The 23,221-nt window shown below is 31.1% G+C and overlaps 1 protein-coding gene across 1 annotated transcript in view; it reads left to right on the top strand.

The window, feature by feature from the left end:
- LOC126773790 (putative polypeptide N-acetylgalactosaminyltransferase 9) overlaps nt 1-23,221 on the top strand; it is a 186,807-nt gene continuing 163,586 nt past the window's right edge. The window contains exon 1 of the mRNA XM_050494957.1: nt 1-130. The gene's annotated coding sequence lies outside the window, so the exon portion shown is untranslated. The remainder of the gene's footprint in view (nt 131-23,221) is intronic.

The raw sequence follows: 23,221 nt of genomic DNA, 5'->3' as shown, positions 1-23,221 counted from the left end.
TGTTTCCGTTACTTTTTTTAATTAAATTAATTGTGTGTGAAGTGGCGTATTGGTGATATTGAATTGGATATTTCGCAGAACTAAAATTCAACAATATCCTATTTGGGCTTACAAGAAACATTGGCGTAAGGTAAGTTTGTTTGTGTATTGTTGCTACGTACAACCATCAGTTCAAAAGTAGACGGGCTCACTGTATGTATAAAATATACATTTTTTAATTATTTGAAAGTAAAATATCTATAGGATGGCTGATTTCAGCATTTTAAGAGCTTCCTTACTTACAAAAAATACTTCTAAATTATTTTTTAATATTTGGTGTACGAAACGATAAACACCTCTATAAATTAAAGATCAGATGATGAGGTACTGTATTTATTTAGTTTTAAACGTAAATATAGTTTGTAACACGAATTTAATCGCGATAGCTAATAAAAAATCGTCCATTATAATCTTGCGCTAAAAAGTATAATTCGTTATATCTGTTTTGATACAATTTATCTGTTAATTAAGATATACATAAACAATTTTCACGAGTGAGATACTATGTGAGGTCTTACAGCACTTTTGATCTTGATAGCTTATAGAATTAAATAAAGTTTCAAAACCTTTTATGTAAAAAGGTAATTTGCTTGGCAATATTTAAATAAAAAATATATAAACAGTCTATGTACTGTATTGCATTCAGTTATTAATCGTCAAAAATCAACCGCCACCTGCGACCTGATAAGAACCGGCGAAAGAAATTCAGCGTAATTATATATATTTTTCACCAATTTTCTACAAAGTTTAGTAGTAGTTTTTATATTATTAGTATAAACCTTTAACACACAAACATTACTTAACAGTTTTTTTTAGGTTTAGAATTCGAAATCTTAAATATAATTTATGACGCCAATGAAGCCGTTAGAATAATCAAAATATGTTCGCGCGCTGTTTTCTATTAATCTATATAAAAAGCTGAAATCTTGTATTGCATAACAGTGTAATAAAATATGTCATATAAAATCTATTTAATACAGTATAATTTAATATATTAACGGTTTCAATTAACGCGCGAAAAAATGCGTATAGCGTAGGGTGTGTGGTTTGTTTTTTTTTTTTTAACGAAGAATGCGTTCGAAATCGACACATTTAGTACAACGACATAACAAAAAAAATGTAGGTGTATACATAGTATGTGTTTATTTAAGCTAGACCACAAATAATGTATAGACTACTTACAAATTCTCGCCACTAACTAGTCTGTTTGATCTAATTAGTTCGATTTATCGCGCGGTTGCTATTTCAACAATTCTATACATGTAGGCTTAACACATTACCCACGAAACTATTTTGAATGTGAACATATTATTATAGACTATTCTAAGCCAACAAGCAACGAATGTATTGTTGTATTCAAACTAAAGGCCGGCTTAGTTAGTGTAATTACAAAAGAGTAAAATACTTATATATATATGCTTTATATGTTTATCTGGATAATGGTATTGCACCTTCACGTTGAATTTTATTCACTTAGGTTTATTGAAGGGTCGCGCTAGCAGTGCTGTTGTCACAGGGTATGTTTGAGTTTGTCATCTTAAGTTGACCTTTGTTAATTGTTCCGGATATTTTATAGCGATGTATTTTTTTAATTTATTTTAGCAAGGCCGACGCAATAATGGATCTCCCGATGGCAAGTAGTTACCTTCGCCTATGTATCCATCATACTGAAAGAAGTATAAACCAATTTATACATTTTTAATACGCCGCCATCAGACTCACTCAATCTATAAACAAAAAAAAAGTGTATTATGATATACAGTACATTTGTATAATAAAGCATTCTGAATAAATTGTGAAAATCTGAATAAGTGTTTCCCAGCCAGTACCTTATCACTAGTCAATTTTTTTATTCTCTATCAATATCGCACCACGGGTATAATTCGATGATTCAATTACAACTACGACTACTGCAACAACTACAGCGAATAACTAATCTTTTTCTAATAAATATTAATCATATATCGATGTTGTGTTGTTTCCACATGTTTATATGTATCACAGTAGCTTAGTTTTAAGTTCCCAACGGTCTTAGACCGATAGGCTCTCAAACTTCGCGTTATTGGATGTTATACCCAACGTCTGAATTGTGTACTTAAGAGCGGACAAAGATGAAGTGCTTATGACTTTTTTTCCGTTTCTATAAAATGTGTAGACGTTACAAAATTACATTAATATTCGGATTGGGTACCTAAGTTTATAATCGTTAAATTGCATTGATGGAATATTTGCTAATATATCATAATTTAATTTTTACGTCTGAATTTTTTAATGTAATTTATCGCCAATATTATTATTTTATTTATATTATTATTTTTGTCGAAGTAAGTTAAATGCGATGTTGTAGGAAATAATCTAACCTTCTAAGCCCTTATTACTAAAGTCGCACACGCAGTAATGTCCCACACTATGTGTTGAGCAAAGGCCTCTTAAGGAGGAGGTTTGGAGTTTATTCCATCATGCTTCGTAGAAAGATAAACGTGGCAGATAGTCTCCTTCGCCGCTGAGCACAAGTTGAATTATAAACACTAATTTTGCATAGAGACGCGTGCCCGTATTTGAACCCGTCAACTTCAGTTCACATTGAATATAGGATGGGTTCTATCCATCAAGGCCATCTGAGCTCTTTTTTGTTAATTTTTTTAATTGACACTGCTACAAAAGTTTTATATGTCTTGTTCTAAATTTCGTTAATTGATATATGATTTTCTTTTACTGAATGAATTGCTAAATTATTCTCATTGTAACGTTAATATTTAATGGCATGGCTTGTTGCCAATGTTTGTGTACGAGTAACAATAGTGTTAACAAATTGGTCGGTTTCAGTGGACAAATTCAAAGTACAATGCGATAAAATGTGGTTTGTGATAATGATGCAAACTTACTGATTACGCTATTATGAGGTCGATTTCAAAGTAAAAAAAAAATATAATAACATTTTAGAAATACTAAAAACTAATGTTGAGGCATTGTTTTAATAAGTTTAAAGAAATGTGATTAATATTTAATTGGAAATGAGTGGATACGATATCCTTCAAAACTCAAGAGAGACTCGCCGACTCCGCAAGAGATATTATAATGCACAAGCGTAGGCAAGCACGTAGCTTTAAAAATAGCAAGAAATTAAGAATATGTAAATAGCCCGATCCGGCATTTGAAACTAAGACTTCTGGATTTATTAGTCTTATTATTGAATCACTAAATCAACATCGGTTTTTGTAAACTACATTAATCTCGTGCAAATACACAGATTACGAACATTGCGATTTGAATTGAGAAGGAGCTCGTCGTATATTACAAGTGCATATATGCAATATATGTACTATATTTAATATATCTTAATAATGTCCGTAAGACTTTAGGATACATGGAAATATTTAATGCATGTGGTATTTTTTATTTGCACTTAATTGCTTTTATAATTATCTATTTATATTCGTTAACCCTAAAGTCAACCAACCAAATTCTTCGAATACCATCCGAAGGAAATAACTCAATGGCACTTTAATTAGGGACTTAAGTAATATTTTAGGGAGCAAGAAACCGAACGACAATGGACCGAAAATTTCGACCGGATGACATTACATAGTATACGTCTTGTTTTCGTTGGTCATAATCTAACCGCGAGCTATAAATAATGCGAACGAGGAACCACTTTCAGAGTTTTTGCATGCAGAGTGAGCACGGTTCGAGGCTCGACTTTTTTGTTCTTTTTTAATTACAAATTATGAATTCTGCTCACGAATCAACTATAAAGCCATCATAAAATACCATGAAAGCTTTTCGTACGAGCGGCAGGCGTAAAAGGCGAAGCACACACCGTTTAGCAATATGGATGAAAAATCGGCGTTTGAAATTTATTACTTACATATGACAGTAGTAAGCGTTACATTTATATATTATTGGTAAAAATCGACAAAACCGACACTTTATATATTTATAGCCATTGAAATGCCTAACGTCGAAATCTTTAAGGTTTGGTTTGGTTTTTTTTTTTGGTTTGGCTGTGTCAGTCTTCATTAGGATATTTTTATTGTCTGTGATTTCAAAATAACTGCCTTTTCAAGTTATTATGGCTTTTTGCTAGTTGCCTAAACTAAAACAATCATTTTTTTATTTTTGTCTGTTAATCTTTAAAACCTGTCAACATGAAAATGTTAGTAAATGGATTTGTACAGTGAGATTCTCTATTTTATTTCATAAAAATCGGTAAAATCTATCAAAAGTTGTAACATATAACTTAGTTTCAGGCATATATGTATGTGGGTAACTTTAACCCCATAAAACTATTTTTAATAATACCGGCAGAATAAAAAGCATTGTTTCGCTTCCATAACGGAAATTTAAGGATTTATTGCTAAATAGGATAGTATCTTTAAGTTTAAGGATTCGTAATTATTATATGCATAATACTAATTAAAAAGAGTTTAAAAGCACGGGACACAGATAGTATAAAATACTCGTTCGTACAATGTTCTTTACTAATGCAGAGATCTTATTTAATAATATAAAATATAATGTAAGGAAGCGATCCCGGATGTTTCCTTTCTACATTTTAAAATCTTATTATCTCTAATTTTTTTTTTTTTATAGAATAGGAAGGTGGTGGTAAGTGGACACCAAACGCCCTTAGACATTGGCATTGTAAGAAATGTCAACCATCGCTTATAGCCAATGCGCCACCAACCTTGGGAACTAAGATTTTATGTCCCTTGTGCCTGTAATTACACTGGCTCACTCACCCTTCAAACCGAAACACAACAATATCAAGTATTGCTGTTTTGCGGTAGAATATCTGATGAGTGGGTGGTACCTACCCAGACGAGCTTGCACAAAGCCCTACCACTAGAAACCCGTTCCGGTTTCGCATGGGATAGATTAACGATGTATATAAGGCGTTTATATCAAAGGACAAACATAAAAAAAAATTGTGTTTTGTAGGCCAGAATCCTTCGCGGGCATACGAATAACATTTCACCAAGGTTTCATCACAATCGGATGAATAGCTTAGGAACGAAAATAAAATACAACGGATATGCATTTTTATTGATAAATATTTTAATTTAATCCAAATTTTGATTGTAGCAAAAAGTAAAGGTTAACAAATTATATTAGAATACACTTGAGGCAGAAGTACTTTTAATTTTATACAACACACATAGTATTGCTCGCGATGTATTCCTATATCGCCGAGTACGAGATGAATTATTTAGATAAACACATATGTCTAACGTGCCTAACGTGGAAATTCAGTTGTTCTTGGCCGGATTTCATGCTGTGATGCTTGTTTAAAGTCTACGCATACTAACCACTGGGATATTTCGGCTCTTAAATAAACAATGTCTTACGGCATCCTTCTTTGGGGTAAGGCGGCTGACATTAAAGCGATTTTCATTCTTCAAAAAGGGCCATACGGACTATTTATAATTTAGGAGCTAGAGCTTCCCTTAGAGATATGTTTAGAAATATGATATTATCACAGGCGCATCACTATATATTTACGCAAATATTTTATATATATGTAACAATATTATTCGTTATGCAAAGAAAAATGACATACTGGTATTAAAAAAAAAAAAAAAAACATTCCAATATTCCGTCTGAATAAAGTTAATCAATCGTTTTTAGGGCTAGGTATTATACTTATTTTTAATAAAATTTCGCAGTTTATATTTGAGTTGCCACAAAGCAGGCTTCAATTAGTTATAGATAATAATCTTATTAGTAAAGATAAATAATCCTATTACTCTGTTACTGAATATATGACATGACAAAAAAGCGAATTTATTATTAATATTTAAAAATTGAATGATTGCTAGATTTCATGCAGGAATTAAGTGTATGTAATTGATACAAATTTGTATTTTTGTTAAAAAAAAGAGTAACTACTGAGTTTCTTGCCGGATCGTCTCGGTGGAATCCACATTCCGAACCGGTGATAGCGCTTGACGATTTATAAGTACTTGTCTAAGTGTGTTTGAATAAAAAATATTTTGATTTTGATTACCTTCTGCGCATAAGTAGAGGAGGCCTCAGTAGAGCGGTAAGATATTTATAAGCTGTTACTTTAATGCTTATATATATATTAGAGTAATACGTGAGTAATATTATAAGTTAATTAAAAAATGTAAGCTAAAAAAGGCAATCATTTACGTTTTGAAGTGTCAAATGATAACTCTGAAAAGGGTTCTGAGATAAAATGAATTGCGTACGGTTAATACATAACTTTAAGCTATTATATATGTATATCACAGTTTCGGCAGGCGGCCTTTGTCGCTTGCGTCGTTTCCGGTTTTTTTTAACAGAAACTCACATTTTTCGTGTTTACGAAGATTGTTCTTAAATGGAAGAGGTACTGGTTTGTATTTCTTAAATAAGTAGTTTTAAAATTATGTTGAAGAGTATAAAGAGATCATGTCCTGATCAATACTGTAATCCACTGCCGGTCGGATGCTATCATCACGATACTGTTCAGCAGAGCGATTGTTAACAATATCAAAATCTTAATTCTTCTGCCAGTCATCTGAAACCAGTAACGTTCGGCAATTTCCGTTCAACTATTGCTGACTTATATATATATAAAAAAAAAATTCTATATCTAATTACAACCATATAACTTGTATGTTCTACTTATGGGCCGTGTCCAGGTAATGCAAGTTCCATGTCCACGTTATTTGAATGTATGGCAAACCGGCATTATTTATGGCGTATGGAAATGCTCCGTGTGGAATGGGATCGTAATGTTTGATCGCTTCCGAGATAAAACCGACGGGTAGGACGGTGTAGGATGGTCATTTCTCTCTTTATTTGCTTTTCATCATTCACGACGAATAAATAAATACAAACCTGTACTTATATGGACTAATTCTAGTTAAAGGTGAATGTTGAAATGTTAGCTGGAAGTTTTAATAATATCTCGTAGGATTCATCCAGATAAGAGAGATAGGTTTCTTTTTTGAGGCTAACCAGTTTCGCTTGAAGGCAATTTTTACATAGTACCTATAATGTTATCGATGAACATTTTTCTTAGAAGCTGCGACTGTAATATTACTTTAATCGAAGTAATTTATCTGCTATTGAAAATGTTTTTGAACGAAATATATATTAAGCGATCTCTAGTGTAACCAATTATATTTTTGTTCATGTATATCGTTTGTTGTTTTTTAAGTAATTACATTTTTTAGTGTAAGTACAGAAATAAAATTTTCCTAGATGGTTTTATAATAAAAGCATTAAATATATTAAGCAATGCCTATTCATTTTACTTAATTATTCGTTTAAAAAAGTATTTAGTGTTGATATCTCAAACGACTGAAAAAGATTAAAACAAATAACAGTTTAAATAAACTGTTGTGATTATTATATAAGCATTTAGATACGATATTTCATCCTATTTATGTTGTGTTCATTTGGTAGGGAAAACACCGTTAACGTGTACCATGCACAAAAACATATATAAAATTTAAAATAAGCCTCTAGTTTTGACACACTTAATCAAATAAATACTGAAATAATACCCACGTTTCTAAATTCATTATACTCGATGTAAATATTCTCCATGTCATAATTTCACTAACCATAAAATATTTACTTATGTTATGTACAAGACTGCGCAAAACCTGATTAGTTTGTGAAAATGAAATTTAAGTTAAAACTCCGTAGGAACCTGCCACCACTGTAAACAAAGCAAATGGATAAAGTTGCTAAGAGCGTTAATGCAATCATAGCGTTGAGTTGCTAACTTGCCGCAACGAGCTAGAGTAGCTTACGAAAAATGTTGAAAAATAATACTTATTTTGTCTCACCGTGTGATCACATTATGCTGGGCTTAACGCGTTAAAATGTTGTGTATTTTTTATGTAAATATTCTTTTAAGTTGTTTTCTTACGGAAAGCAAATATTTATTACATAATACATACAGATTTAGGGAGATACATAAGTGGGTGACACTTATATGCTTCAATACAATGACATTTGAAATTAATCGATTAACCATTAAGAGAATTATTAATCTTATTGTCTTTATACTAATTGTACTTAAGCAGACGGACCTACACTGAACTCTATCAATCAGGAAATATTTGAGCTACATGTGTTGCCTTAGGAGAAATAGTTTTGCCGATTGTAAACTGATTTTAATGATTATCGAACTACAAAATTAAAATAGATGTATCAATTTTATGTATTTATTTCTACATAGACTTCATATACTGATTAATTTATAATTATAAATTGTACTTATAAACTATTTGTCAACGTCAAGTTATTGTATTATCTCCGATATTAGAATAACTGTAATCGCTATCTTTTCATTATGTTACGTCTCTTTTAATCTACGACGGTACAGACATATTATTAAGTCTTATACAGTATTTTTGTCACAAAAATAATTGCTTAATCGTTTGTCATAAGAAATTTAAATAAAAATCATAATGAAAATATTTTAAAACCCTTGAAACCGCATATAATCAACGAAACCAATAATAATTGAATACACCGAATATATTTCAACCGAATTTATTTAGGGCCGCCGCGTCGGTGCAACCGATTTGTACAGCCAATATGAATATAAATTGAAATTAAATTCCATAAAAAGTGAAATTAAAAATTGAAAATTCTAGAAACAACAGAGGTAAAATTATTCGAAATTTTCCGTAGTATAATGATATTTAAACCGATCACAGGATTTGAATCGAATATTTCGTTCGAAAACTGTGGTTGGTTTGCGTGGAACATTTCGTTCTGACGGTGTACCGATTTATTCATAATGTACTCTGAAATCGTTCAGAAATATTTTGAAATGTTAAACGTTAACGATTTACTTGCCAAGTACATTTTTATTATTATTATTAAATAATTACCATTATACACCGTCAAGGAGATAAGTTTGACCTATAAAAATAAAATGAAGCCATCAATGAAACAAAAATTATTAAGAATGATTAAGATCGTTTTAGTATATAATTTAATGTAAAATCTAAAGATTATTTAATAAAATTATACTCTGGAATAGTGAAGATCACAAGTGGGTTAACTCGGTATGTAAATGTATTAAAATAAGCTGAAATTCGTCACGGGTTCACCGCCGACATCAAACAGCTTTTTGTACATATAAAACCTTTTAATAAAAAACGAATTCGAGTTAATTTTCCCTTTTTAATGTGTTCTCTGTTATCTGTGAATTCCTTTTTTGTCAACGTTTTAGCCTTAGCAGCTAGTATGGAAAAATGCATAAAAATAAAAAAAAAAATGTCATTACGGTTTAAAAATGTCTTTCTCAATAAAAGAATACAATTCACTTTAAAGATTTTAGAAAACAAGATTAACATACTTACAATTTATATATACAACTCACGGGCGGTACACAATATGGGTATGACAAAGCCAAGATGCAATATTACTTATCGTACTGTGTTATAGTAATTAGACAGCAATTAATCTTATTGTCTTTATATTTTATTGGCATTGCAAGTTGTTATTTAGAATTAAGCAATAAACATTATTATTTTAAATAAAATTAATTTATGTAAGCCTTTATTAGCACTTCTGAATCGTAATTTTAAAAGCTTAAATTTACCACCGGTTCGGAATATAAAAGAAGACCTAGAAAGAAACGTGGTATAAATAACCTACTTAATAAATATATATAAATAACCGCTTTCCCACCAATTAAATAACATAATAAGTAATCAAATACAAAAACGTTTATCGCCAATCCTGCCCGAAAAAAAAAATACTAACTACAGGCTTTTTATCATCTATCTTGTATTGAGTAATATGACATAGGTATTTATTACTTTATAAACCTCTTGTATCCACAGCCCGCATTCCCCGGATCATCAGGTGCCTATTCACCAGTCCGCCTTCGACCATTTAGAAAATAAATTTTATAATTCTATTATCTTTATGTCCTGATACTGAATTGTGTACTTAGGGTTTGTGTGGACATTGAACATTTCTCTTATTTGTTTATTTAACCTACATTAATTTTTCTTATAACTGGGTGTAGTTCTGTATTATAATATTTTTTATTTTAGTATATTATTTTAAGCCATGCAATTAGGATTTAAAAAAAAATCGATTTTATATTTATCATAACGAGCCTTTCATTTCATGTACCGAATAAAGATATTTTGTAGTATAAATATTCTTTAATATCATATGGCGCCTAAAATTAGTTTTAAATTTTCATATGTTTTCATGCAATCGTCAAAAAATGTTGGGACAGACGAAGAGACAGACACGAGAGTTTTTATCGTAGTTACGAAATCTTCCCTTTGTGATTATTTAAAACACAAGCTGGAATGAACGTAGACAAAGGTTTGAATAAACAGTATTTTAAAATACTGTAAGCCTAAAAATAGGTCTTGAAATGATATTGGAAAATGTTTTAAATCACACAAACTGAAACGTTTGTTCGGATAAAAGTAAAGTGAGATAAGTAATAAGTAAGTAAGATAGTAAGTTAAATTAGTCGTACATTTCATCGATACACTTGAGTCTGACATTATTCAACTGGGTGAAAATAATTGAGAGACGTTAAAAATTATTCATTCGATCTGAAACCGCAAATAGTTGGCCGTATCGGTGTTTTGTTCGATCCCGTTTAATTTTAGCCTATTGTATATTGTATAAGAGGGCTTACATTTAGGTCGAGCATTTAATTATTGGTACGAAAATAAAAGTTAATGTATCGGTATAGGATATTGTGATAGTTTAAATATAAAGACGGACTCACACACATAATCCTTATCGGTTCATACTTTTTAACACTTAATTAGAAGCAAAAACATATCCATACTACATATTCAACTTTAATTTTCGTTTAAAGATAAAAGGGATGCACCGTCACGATGAAGATTATTTTTACCAATCAAAGTCGAATAACTTTGATTTCAAGATAGAGTCGTTCTTTAGGTGCTCTCTAGAACTATTTTTATACAAAATAATATAATATATCATATGAAAAAAGTGAGAAATATACAAGTTTATTCAATAATTAGAATCAGTGGATTACCGCAGAGTACCTTTTTCACTTAAATATTTAAAACAGATAATCCACAGTTGATCCGGCTACTGTTCAACCGACATCTATATCTCAGGGTTAAAATTTCATGAGACAAATATTTTTTCGATTTTAGTAATATTTTAGTGAAAAGTATTCAATGAACTGTATTCAAAGACATTTTTTATAATTACTTATACATATAATATAGCTTGGGACAACATTGCTTATAAACTTTAGTCATTTCTAACATAAATATAGGAGGAAGTCATTAGCATATTCACTAAACAAACATTATCATACGATATAGTTTATAGTGTCAACAGTTAATCGAAGTTAAACTTTATAAAATATTTCATGCATGATAGTAATTAATTTTCTGATATGATACTACTAATAATAGTGATTATATTTAAGAAATATAAAATGTAATGGTATCATTCATATTCAATAATTTATTTGTATTAAATAGCTATCACCTCAGTACTTTGTAAGGTGATGGAACGGATTTTAAACAACCAACTGATCCATTACCTAGAAGAACACTGTCTAATTAATGATCGTCAGTACGGGTTTTGACCAAAACGGTCCACAGGTGATCTTCTAGCGTACGTAACACACCTATGGGGTGAAGCTACGACAAGTATGGAGAATCGTTGGCTGTCAGCTTCCAAAAAATATTCCATTTTTTGGAAGTACGTGCCTTACCAGCTCACGTGTTCCCCTCCTCTTACAACCCGGGTTCCTTCAAATGAGGCGTGAAGAGGCATCTTGCGGGCCGGCAAGGCGAAGGCGGCTAGTGCAGAACGTTTTTCCGTCTGTACTGGCCGTCGTCGCGTTTGGACTCTACTACCACTTACCATCAGGTGGAGTAGAGTCATTTGCCCTCCCGGCAAATATATAAAAAAAATAATAATAATACCATTCCACCAACCCGCATTGGAGCAGCGTGGTGGAATAAGCTCCAAACCTTCTCCTCAAAAAGGGAGAGGAGGCCTTAGCCCAGCAGTGGGACATTTGCAGGCTGTTACTATACTATAAACTATATATAAATAATACCAAATTTATTTATTTTAATGCTAAAATGAATGTAAAGTGCGTGACTCTCCAATACACAAATGAAATTTTGTTTCCTTTTATAGATGAAGTTTAGCTCAAGTTTCTTGAAGTAAAAAGCGAATGGGTGGGAATGATACATTAGTGAATCATATTATCTGATATTATGCTGTTTGATTGATAACGAATTCTAATACAAATTTGGCCAGGCTTTTTGGATGTCGACAATTATATTTAGATAAAACTATTTTTAGGACATACCTAATATATAGGTACACATTTACTTCGGCGTAACGTTAGCTCATTTAACTACTAAGTTTAAAGCTAATTGCAATCTAAAAACAAAATAAGCTGATGATTTGACAACTAAAGTTTAGTTCAGGAGTGAGAAAAATTTGCTAATACAGATCAAGTCATAACTGCCTTTCTACTCACCGTCATTAAATTTTCTACCTTATCTTTAAAGCTTGCCATTTTAGATGTAATCTCATAAACTTTTCGGTCCTTATTCCTTTGCACGTCAATGTCGTATACATCCTTTATTATGCGGTCTCGTTTTAAGTACCCAATTTTCTAGTTAGCAATTTCAGAGTATATTTTTTTACATTCAACTGTGCGTTTTTCACTTTGCCTTAAGTTTATGATTTTATTTGGTGATTGGATTGTTTTTATCAATATTATAGCGTTAATTTTTAATGGAATATTTTTTAAATATTGAACCTTTGCTTTTTTATATATATATACGTTATTTTAATAAATTAGTTATCGTATTTTATCTACGAAAACAGTACATAACATAAAAAAAATAAAAAAGAAGAATCTTTAAAAAAGTTTAAGGTCGGTAAAGTTATGCGAATATAATAAATACTTATATTAAATTATCATCAAAATAATTGACAGTGTATTTAAAAAATAGTAAATTGTATTATTTTTGTGCAATAATCATATAAAAATTATGATGATATTACTCATGACCGATTTCGGCCGCAGCGATTTTCGAGAGAGACTATTAATGTTTGCGGAACAATATGTGCATTTTATTTTTCCTTATCTCTGATATTCCGATGGGTTAGGAATTCTGAAACGAAAGGAAAGAGTATAGACGTCGAACGGCTTTATGTGCTTTATAGGCACGGAAGTGTCTGCACTGTCAACTTCCAGAATCTGGGTAGCTAATTCGATTAATTTCTTAATTGTACACTCTCTCGCTTAATCGTGCTATATAATACGTCCGCTTCTCATTTTATGTATTAATAATATTTATTATTAGATTTACTTCTGAATTTTTGTTATGAATGTTAAAGTAGCCAACAAATATGTCGATCTGTTTAGTTGTTGAGTTAAAGAAAGAAAAAGAAACAAACCAACAAACCCAGTTCTACATTCACTGTATAAGTGGGGTGGTTTCGCACAGCTACAAGGGCCGTGGTCGTTATGGTAATCAAAACATTCAATACAACTACTGTATACATTCGGTCTAAAAACTTCAATTAAATGAACACAAAATTGAATGAGGATTTAAACGAATTCATTTAAATTGAATAAAATGAACTGTTGAAAATAATGAATGAGTGGGAGGCTATTTCGACGGTATAATGGGATCTTTTTACCCACTATAAGACAGCACTTTAGCTTAATGAAGTGCCATAATTCATTTTGACGCTCCTCCTAACTAAATGAATGGCTGCTTTAGTGTCGGCGGACGCCGTAATTAGATCTATGAGATTGTTATAGATTTTAACGATTTAAGCTATGTATTATGAATTCGTAATAAAATTCTTTTTATTTTCATGTTTTATTTAAATTTGGTTGGAAATATTACACTAAATAAAACTGTAACGAATTGTCCCACAGCCATTTAAATGTCTCTATTAAGGAGTCTCTACTTTCTATGTTCGTAAATTGAACTTTCATAATGTCACTGAAACTTGTCAAAAAAATTTCAAGTTATTAGGCATCGTTCGCAAATGTAGTAAACTTAAGAAAATGTGGTGTTTTCCTAAATCGGGTCGGTAAACTTTGCTTAGAACTTAATCTATACTTACGGCGAAATGAATTTTCACCTCTTCGATGATATCGAGGCGACAATATTATCACTAACGATAACCATTATAGTTTCTCTTACTTTTGTACTAAGTATCATTAAACTTAAAGATATTAGTTTGTATTTTATAATATTATATATAATTTATTTACTAATTATTTATACACAAGTAAATTCGATAATTCCAAGTTTAAGTTATAATTATGAAATTGTTCAAAGTTATTAGTTGATCACAATTTATATCTTTTCAGTTATCAAATTAGCGTAATTATTTTGTTCTATTCTATTAAAGAGTAACTTAAATATTTTACACTTAATTTAAAAAAAATACTTACAATGAATTCAAACTACTTACTTATTAATACGTTACATTTGTACATAAGTATATAATACCAAACTTATACATAATTAAAAAGGTTGCGATTTATTAATTGTTAAAACTTAGGATAGTTTTTTAGAATTAATTTACAAATCAAAAGTAATAATAACTAATATTTTTGTATTAAATAATATTTACCTATTCATGAAATTGTAAATATTCCGTTTTCAAAGAAACAATGTAACTACTACAATAAGACCGTGTCTGCATTTAAAACTCCAGTAAAAATGATGATGTTAATAAAACCTTTAATAAGTTGCTTATCAGTATAACGTTTTAAAATTGGACCCTGTAAAAAGGTCGTAAAATGCTTACCTTAACTTCGAGATAACAGACTAATGATAACGAGCGCCCTTTGCACATTTTACAGTATACAAGTGCTAAATTGATCTATACTTAAAGGATATAATGTGAAAAAGTTTCAACGAATCTTAGCCTTATTTTATTGTGTTTAAGATTATTATCGCTTGAATTTACCTTGTTATTGTAATTCCGCTGTGCCTAAGACTGGCCTTATCTTTTGAGAACGACTAAGATTTAACATTAGAAGTAGAAATATAAATATATTGTCTATTTAATATGTTTGCATGGATTTTAATATTTGCATAAAAAAGCTGTAGATTTTTTGTGAAATGATAAAACCGTTACACTTGAAGGAAGGTAAGTAGGTATTATATAGGAAAAATAAGTTGTTTTTATTTATAATTCCGCTCATTTTCGACAAAGATCGTAATGATAATAATCGGAATGCCTATAGAACATTGAAGCAATAATCTATGCTTTGTTTGCACAACTAAAAGCCATTATTATCAATGAATTAAAATGATCCATAATACACGATAGTTCAATCATGTATTTTATTAACAATATACTTTCGACTTAAGATCTAAAACAATATTTTGTGTTTTAAATTAAATAAATTGTGATTTCACTCGAATAATTGAATATCTGTCAAAAGTCAGTGATAGAACGTACTCTGTGCTTGATTGATATATTTTTAATTGTATTATGAAAATGTGTAAGTTTAAAAGTAGCTCCCGTGACAACTAAGATAACAGGTACAGAATCCTAGTATAAATATCCCATTAGAAGGGGTGTTTTAGGTATAATTAAATATGACTATAGAAAATAGAAAGTCAAGAAAAGGTGGAGGATATGAGAAAAAAAGAAGTAACAGAGGATATGACTATAAATAGAGCTGAATTGAAGAGAAAAACATATAAGACCGATCCAATGTAAATAACACAATTTACCATTAGATTGATCTAATTTTTGTATGAGCGTAAGCCACTTAAATATACTGCGTATTAGTCGTTTTTTATTAACTATTTAAAACGAAGCTTACAAATGCTATTGATATCATCTCGTCGAAATCGAATTTCGTAGTCTGTCAATAGCGGCTGTCACCCATAATTCCGTAAGCGGTAAGTCGAACGTCAACACCGTATGCAATTAGTGAATAAATTGACGTAGCGAGAGGGGGGACCACGAATATGTAATGAAGCAATTAAGTGCTCGCCTAACGCCGGTACCGCCTTTTGTACGTGCGAAATTGCGACAATTGTTTGCTTCGTACATGTTCGAATGTTCATCTGTATTTCGCGGCGATGAATAATGGATTGTTCCATTTTTGTAATATTTACCCTTAATTTGTGTGTCTTGAAACGATTATTAGGCGCCACAGCTGAGTTAGGTTATATGAATTTATCGTATTTCTTTTTACTAGTAAAGGTTGTTACTGTTTGTTATATCAAATAAATATTATTATATTTAAATATATATTTAAATTTTTCGTTATAATCTTCTACTTTGGTTACAAAGTATGTTCATTTTGCAACAATGTGGGTGGACGACAATTTCTAGAAGTAGAAATGCGACACGACAGTAATGTCAAGGTCGAATGTCTCTAGTTGGCTTTATTTGTAATCAGCGTGATAAAGGTTAGTGGTTTGAGCCAACGAGGCTCAGCAGGTAGAATACGTGGTTCTTCAATGGAAAGCATGCTCCAAGAAGAAGAGACGAAGACCTTGCCCATTAGTAGAATAATAATATTTTATTATGAAATTAAGAGTAAGGGTTTTACATATAGTGTTTCGATATTGATAACCCAAATATGTATATATAATAATTCTGATCATTCGTCTTAGAAGAGGGAAAGATATTCTCTGAGGTTATTAATTTCATATACTTTCAACTTTTGCGTTGTACATTTATACATATACGGGATATGATCATAGATTTTATTTTTCTCATTGTGAGTTCATTATTCAGCTTAGCAAATCGTAGATCACTGATTAAAACGCCTTAATTAGATACACTCCAAAATTAATTTTACTTCATGATGGTTGGTATGACATTTAATTGGAAAACTTTTTAGGATTTCTTGGTACTAAGGTCCATCATATATAAAGTACATGTGAAGCAAATTCCCTCCTCATATCAAAATCGTATCGCGTCACATTGTTCCGATTAATATTTCTTTAATAAATACAATCTTAAGTCTTCGCTACTTTGATAATTTTGACTGAGAGATTTTGAATGAGAGATCACTCATATTTAGGACGTTTTAATATTCGATAGACTCTGCGCAAAAACACGCAATGGAGGAAGGGTAAACACCCAGAGGTGTGTCGTCAACCAGCGTTTACGCGATATATCAAAGGAGTGACGCTTAACGGCTGTATTTTAAAAAAGTATTTCACAAAAACTATATTCACCCCTTTGACCAAGACTGCGAAATGGTTACATCCCTCAAAGGATGTCATTCCGTATCAAAAGCCGGCACTATATATAAGATCAACTAAAGCTGCGAAAATTGTGTATTGGCCAAAATAAGCGTAGCATAACACAACGAGTCAAGTCACTGGTTAAAAATACAAACAAATCGGCAATTGCAGAACATTTATTAAAGACGAGAACAAACAAACGTGAGTCTTAAAAAAATTATAAAATTAAAATGGTTAGAGTAACGTTTGTGGGGTCCGATCAGCAGCGAAGCTTTACCGTAGAAGTAGAGAAGTGTGATAGAGGAAGACAAGGAAAACTTGGACTGGAGTATAGCTCGTGTCCACCACAGACGCAACTCTTTCGCAACGTTGAACAAAGTAATAAATAAAAGGTGTGAACGTGGCTATAACTCGACTATAATATATGAAACTAGTTACCCCTCCCGGTTTCGCACGGGAAGAATAAGGAACTGCGTATTAATAAATAAATATAACTCCGGTTTGGAATTAGTTTACGCGGCGCAAACCAGTAAAGCTTCCAGTCGTCATGATTTTTTCCGACATCTTTAACAAATATCGTCATGTTACAGTTTTACCCAAAACGTTGTTGAATTATATTATTTTGCACCTAAACCTTCCTCACTCCGTCCATTGATGAAAACCGCATTTTCAAAATCGTTTCACTAGTTATAGAGTTCCTTACGTTCAGACACAGAGACAGAAATACGCGGTGGTTTCAGTATTATATTATATAGTGATAGATTTTAATATCGATTTTAAGGATAAAAGAGGATGCAGATGAGACTTTCATATCGCTAGCCGTCTAATCGGTATTGGAAGAGATTAACTTGGTGATTTGAAGTGTGAAGTAATGACATGTAAGTTTTACTTTATGGAATTACTTAATTCGGCAGCTCATGCTGCACATAATTTCCCAATACATAATATGCTTATTGCTATTATTGTCATTTAGCTCATTACTCACCACGTCGACTGCAAATTATTTTGCAGATTATGGCGAATATTTTATTGCTTACATTTCAATTTTGTTAATTTGATATTGCACGCTTGTCATAATGAATATGTAAAATAAAATTTAAATATATGACATACTGTCAAAAATACCTAACAGTAATTTTTTTGTAAAAATTTTTATATGTACTACAGAAAAAATACTCTCTGAAACCATAGATCAAGACAAAACAGATAACGGCGGTCACCTCATTGAGAAATTAAACAAAATCAATGAAAAACATATCTTGATCGAAGTCAAATAAAATATAAAATAACACGATTTTTCCGATCTTCTAGTAAGCGGTATATTGTTTTGGAAATAAAAATATATTGGGACACCAGGGGATCTATACCTCATAAGAATAAAAATGAAATCAACTAAATTGGTCTTGCCGTTTTCAAGGAAAATATGTAAGACAAGCATAACCTCTTACTTTTTTATAATCAGTTAAAATAGTCTTATCTGCGACTGCTAAACTCTTTGACATTTTTATTATATAACCCGCATACAGCATAACCCGCGTCTTCGCCAGCGTGAGTTGTAGTCTGGGACCTTGAATAGAGTCCAACATAAATATTCGTGAACTTTAAGTAATTTTTGATAGACTGAATCGTTTTTTATGCAAAAAAGACTTGAAATAATCCTCATAATAACTAAGTTATTTGCATTTTTAAGTTTAACAGACTGAAAGCCAAAAAAATAAAAGAACTGTATACTATTTGGTACCTACAAATACACATATTAACTTTAAAAGAGACAGTTATTTTGAAATCACAGACTGACACTTCAATTTTATTTATTTGCATAGATGAGGTACTCGTTCCTTCATTCGTGTCAACCATGTTGATTCTTGCTATATCTAGGGAATACTTTCGTTTCAGATAGTACATATTGATAGACAAATAACATTTCACACTCAAGTCCCCCTGGGAACCCTATGTTTGGGCTTCAGAAACACGCAACTAAAACACAAACACCCAACCAGAACAAACACAAGAATGCCCTGTACAAATATTTGAGGTGGTGGGCGTGATAGCTGGCAGTTGCAACGAACAATATTCCAACCAGTCGTCAATATGTATACGGGATTATAAGCTTCATCTTGATATATATTGTTATAAAGTAGGCCAAGTGAGTTAGCCTGTAAAATTACAGGCACAAGGGACAATACGTCTTAATCCACGTCGGAGGCGTATTGATAACATGTCAATAATTGTGTAGTATTCCTTACGGTGTTAAAGTCTATCGACGATGGTGGCTCGTTCCAGTCAGGCCAGTCTGCCTTCCTATTTTAAATAAAAAGGCATTGCTTTCAGTGTGATGCACGCATGCATTAACATTCAGACATAGAAAGATACAATATCTTCATTAATCGTTACTATGTATTGAAATCGAAATCATAATGATTATTGAACATTACATCTTGGTCGCATATTAAAAACATATCGAAGTTATCCCTAAGTATTAATGGGTTCAATATTTTATGTAGAAATATGATTCATATTGATAATGTAATAAACATTCCACTACTCGGCCAAGGTATTCTCTTTTATTAAGTAGGTTAGGAGCTTATTCAACCACGCTGCTGAAATGCAGGCCGATGGATAGACAAGGAAGATTCTCATCCGGCACATGCTGGTTTCCTTACGATGTTTTCCTCCATCGCCAAACATGGGATGAATTATGAATACAAATTAAGTGACACATGAAAATTCAATGGTTAAGATCCACGTGTTCTAGCCCCTGCGCCATCACGGCTAAATTTATAATATTTTTTTATATTTATTTTTTTATAATCACATATACATATATAAGAACAATGTTATATTAAGTTATCTAATGATCATATTACATACAGTCATAACACCAACGATAACGTCAAAGATAGCCTTACTACATAAAACGTACATTAATGCCAGCGGTCGAAACATAGCCGAAATTTATCGTTCTGTAAATATTAGATTACCGACAGTACAAACAAGCGGTAACCGATGAAAAGATAAAAAATAAACCTGTTTTATTTAGACAAGCAAAACTCGAGGCTTCGTTAGCGTGGAATTCAGTTTGTTACGGTTATCCTTAGAAATCTACCATTTTTACGTACTAATTTCAATAAATTATTAGGTAGTAACGGTAGTTTAAAATAAAATGAAAATTCGGTTATGGTGACAAGCAAATAGCTAAATTAATTTAAAAAGAGGTAATTATTTAGAATTATAGACATACACTTTAATTTTGTTTATTTGTATATATTATATTGTGTTGAATTTTAAAACTAAACACAATATCATAAACTGACATAGGTAATGGAGATGGTACCAACGGCTTTACTTCTAAACGTTGCATACCGGCTGTTTAGTTAAACTTCATATGTAATGATAATTAACGGTAATTTTTTATTACTTTCGTGGCATTAAAAATATTACAATAAAATTATTTCATTTTTTGATGTATGTAGAATATGTTATTTGATTCTCAAAAGGTTTCTCTCTCATCTTTTCATTATACAAATGAGGTTTAGAATATATTTATCTAAATAATAATACCATTAATGAATATGAGTTCCCCGTTTGGGTTATAGTTATTACGCAGAACAAATAGGTAGTTGTTTAAGTAATGAACGTACCACGCTTGCGGTTTCCATAATGCGGCCAACTTTTAAATAGGACGACATGAATTAACGCACAAACTGACTGCGTCATATTAATAAAGTTATAACTGTGATATATGTGTCGGGCGACCGCAGGAGTGGTCACGGTCGGTAGCACGTATTCTGCTTAAGATATATTTTGTTTTAAAATTTACGAGATGTGAAATTTTTATCGATATTGTTTTAATAGTTCTCGGAACCCTTCCGAGTGGTTTGAATATCACGAACTAGATTTTTTTTAAAATAATAATTGCTTCGTGTGTATAGCATAAGGAATATTATATTTCTGTAGCGTGGTGTAAAAAAACTAAGGTGAGGTTTATTTGTTAGAAAGACAGACAAACAAGTGAGTCTCCTGATAATTGGAAGCCATTTTTGCTCATAGACACACGCGTTGCCTGGCTGGCTCACCCTTGAATGAATAGACTGTACTAATCCAGTTGGGTCTGTACAAAGTTCTACTCTTGAGGAAGATATAGTAGGTATGTGATGCGACTATAGCATATGATAATTTTAAGTAGATGTAACAGTTAACCATCAGATAATAAATATTAGACTATTTTTATTATCCTGTTTTTTTATTGATATTAACTAATATGATATTAATACAAATATATAGATAAAGCCTTAAAACTTAAATATTAATTGACGCTTGTTTGATTCTTGCTGGGACAGTCATTTCGTATTGATAAACATTTGGCTGTATCGGTCTGGGTGTTGACATTCATATGAAAAAACCTATATCGTGCTTTAAAGAGTACGATATTCGTAGTTTTCATTTACAAACACGATAGTTTAGAAACTCACTTTATTACTATACTTGAATTGCTACTTTTAAAGCATTTTTACTGTTTACAGATGTAATGTATTTGTTCAATGTTATTCTACTTAGATGCGAGAGCCTGAATTTTCTTGTAAAGATCCGAATAAGTTGGATTTTTCTATTAAAATGTAAAATATGCAGATCAAATATATGAGAATAGCTCTATGAATTTATTTTAAATATGTTGAAAGGTTTGGAAAGTTTACTACGAATTTTATTTTATAGGAATTATTATTGTTCGGCCTTGCGTTAGAGTTTTGCATAGATTTCACTGAATTGAATTGAATTTGAATTGCAATCTGATCTCGGTATACGATTTCGAATATTATTAAATCTTAGATAACGTTTGCTAAATGTACATCTACTGGGCTAAGGCCTCCTCTTCGTTTGAGAAGAAGGTTCGAGATTGTGTGTTAAAAATACATAATGTATGAATCCATTGTAAATTTGTAATGTAGTAGCGAAACCTTATAGACATTGTCCTAAATGTGCATATGTATCAAATGTCATAAATGTTGATTGAATGGTATAGAAGTTGAAATGCTAAAGCGCCGTCTAGCGGTGAGTTACAAGTTAAAATACAGTAGACATTATAAAAACGATCTTGAAAATACATAATATGTGTGTAAGTCAATATTATACTTCTCAAATATGTATAGTTATATGTGATAAGTACTGAAATCCATTTTTATAAATATTAACGAACAAAACGTAAAATGGATTTAAATATATAAAAAAATGTTACACAGTTATTAAAAAGTTAACGAAATAAAATATGGTTAAATATGAAGATTGGAATTAGCGATACGACCGGAGAGAGTTGAGGCGCAGAACCAGCGGCCTTGTGTCCAAAATAACAGCAATGTGAGTTTCGTTTTATTTGTACAATTATTTATTTATTGACATAAAATAAATTGCATAAGTAATGTTTACAGTACGAATATATGAGTACATAAATATATTACACTTAAATCAACACATAAACGGGACTAAGACTTATTACTTATTAAACTTTAATTAGCAGATACTAAAGTTGCAGCGAGCTAGTGTTGTATATATTGAAACCATCAAAGCAATCATCTCTTTTTTTATATTTTGTGTTGTTATTTACAAATTATATTCATTTCACACCATAAAGATTATATTTGTTGTTCAACTTAACTTTGAATTATATTTTATACTGTGTTCATAAACCTAAATAAAATCTTATATAATCAATCAAGAAATTAGACCGAAGTCATAAAATATACATTAATTTATTGAATTGGTTATCAGTTGGTTGTGTATGTATGCGCGCGCGAATGTGTGTGACTGCATGTGTGTCTTCTTAATTACAATTATGCTTCTAGTAGATTTACCGCAATGTTTTTTATCACAATTCACATATAAAACTTAAACCATTAAGGAGTTTAGAATAGTATAATATCGTTGAATTTATGAACCATTGTCCTGAATGCTCTGTTAGTTTAGACAGCTCAAACAAA

This window comes from Nymphalis io, chromosome 15 (genome assembly GCF_905147045.1).
Source record: "Nymphalis io chromosome 15, ilAglIoxx1.1, whole genome shotgun sequence".
NCBI classification, from domain to species: domain Eukaryota; kingdom Metazoa; phylum Arthropoda; class Insecta; order Lepidoptera; family Nymphalidae; genus Nymphalis; species Nymphalis io.
Note: the sequence above shows the minus strand (reverse complement) of the source record. Positions and strands in the feature narration are given on the sequence as shown.